Source organism: Halyomorpha halys, unplaced genomic scaffold, assembly GCF_000696795.3.
Source record: "Halyomorpha halys isolate HHAL.00 unplaced genomic scaffold, Hhal_1.1 Scaffold786.1, whole genome shotgun sequence".
Classification (NCBI taxonomy): Eukaryota; Metazoa; Arthropoda; class Insecta; order Hemiptera; family Pentatomidae; genus Halyomorpha; species Halyomorpha halys.
The window spans coordinates 126,085-127,686 of NW_027105723.1; the positions used below are offsets into that span (position 1 = coordinate 126,085).

The 1,602-nt window shown below is 31.7% G+C and overlaps 2 protein-coding genes across 3 annotated transcripts in view; both read right to left on the minus strand.

Annotated features, from left to right (window-relative positions):
* Window positions 1-1,602, minus strand: part of LOC112211838 (uncharacterized) — a 157,986-nt gene that overhangs the window by 78,653 nt on the left and 77,731 nt on the right. The window lies entirely within an intron of this gene.
* The window catches only part of LOC106686165 (uncharacterized), a gene marked incomplete at its 3' end in the record, with an annotated part of 82,208 nt that overhangs the window by 71,865 nt on the left and 8,741 nt on the right, over window positions 1-1,602 (minus strand).

Consider the following 1,602-nt stretch of genomic DNA (forward strand, 5'->3'; position numbering starts at 1 on the left):
AAAGCAATAGAGAAATATAGTTTTGGCTATTATTGTTAAATATTTACCATTCTTCTCCCCAACCTTCTCGCATTCCCTTAATGAGAGCCTGAATGCCTCCATAGGAAGTATTTCGAATGTAAACATCATCATGTATCATCGGGTACGGTTTATAATCATCTTTGGAAACGAGTCCTCTGTCTTCTAAGACTTTGGCCATCGCATGGAATCGCCCAAGGCTCCTGAGGACCAATCTTGCGTGGTCTAGGTCCTGTCCTTCTGTACGGTTGACTGTCGCAAATCCTGAGGCCTGGAAAATACTTGCATAGAATCGATTTCCATTATATCAAGAGACGAATCGTACATAGTCGAACCTTCAAGTTCTCCAAGATTATAGTTGAATCAGACTGATTGTAATGAATGAATTGGCACCAAAGAGGGCCTTCAGTGTCTCCAAATTCCTCCATCAAATAGTCCATTTCTCTGAGGATGTTGGTGTAAACCTGTTTGGGTCACGTAATTCGTAATCATTTAAAGTATTTTTGTGCTGAAAAATCTTTATTACATTATTATATAATATTTATATAAAATATATTAATGTATAATAGTTATTTAACATACAAAGTAATAATTATAATATAACATTTTGTTATTATCATATATTCGGTCTTCTGTTTTTAATTTACAAATAAAATTGTGGCTTTTTGTGCTGAAAAATCTTTATTACATTATTATATAATATTTATATAAAATATATTAATGTATAATATTTATTTAACATACAAAGTAATAATTATAATATAACATTTTGTTATTATCATATATTCGGTCTTCTGTTTTTAATTTACAAATAAAATTGTGGCAATTTTTCTTTAACAACCTAATATCTATAAAAACACTGCTAAAATTTAATTTATTATAAATACTTCATACATATAGACATACTAAATCGGAACATGGAATGTACGAACCCTATACAGAGCAGGAGTTCTTATCAGGAACTGATATAGCACAGAAGGACTGCATAGAAATCTTGGCTATACAAGATATGCGATGGACTGGCAAAGGTCATACGTATATAAAAGGAAAATATTTCATGAGAGGATAGACAGGGATTTGGAGTAGCACTTATGGTTTCGATTAGAGTAAAATTCGAGACCCTTGACCTCTAACCAATTAACCAAAGGTTAATTGCTGAGGTCCGAAAGGTACTGTTTTATCTTGTACGGGTATCCACCAAGAACCACAGCTGAGTAAATGATGTGAGATCCTGAAGATGGTATGACATTAACTCAGATTGCTTACTAATTATGAAACTTCATCAGAGATTAAAACGTACAGTAAACTTTTTAAATAGAAACATTTAAAAAAATGCACTGGAAAGTTAGTAGTTAGCGAATTTATTTTGGGATATCTAAATCCTAGAAACCATTTGACGTAGAGATCTCTGTTAGCGCTCAAATTAGAGCTAGTTTAATGTACCATAAAGTAGTTTTGGAGACACTTATAGTGCATTACATCATGTTAGTTAAATATACTATAATTTTTATGTTTGTAGGAGTCTTAGTTTTCATAATATTTGAGTATGGAGGAAAAAACTTATTACTAAGTTGAAAGGTATGG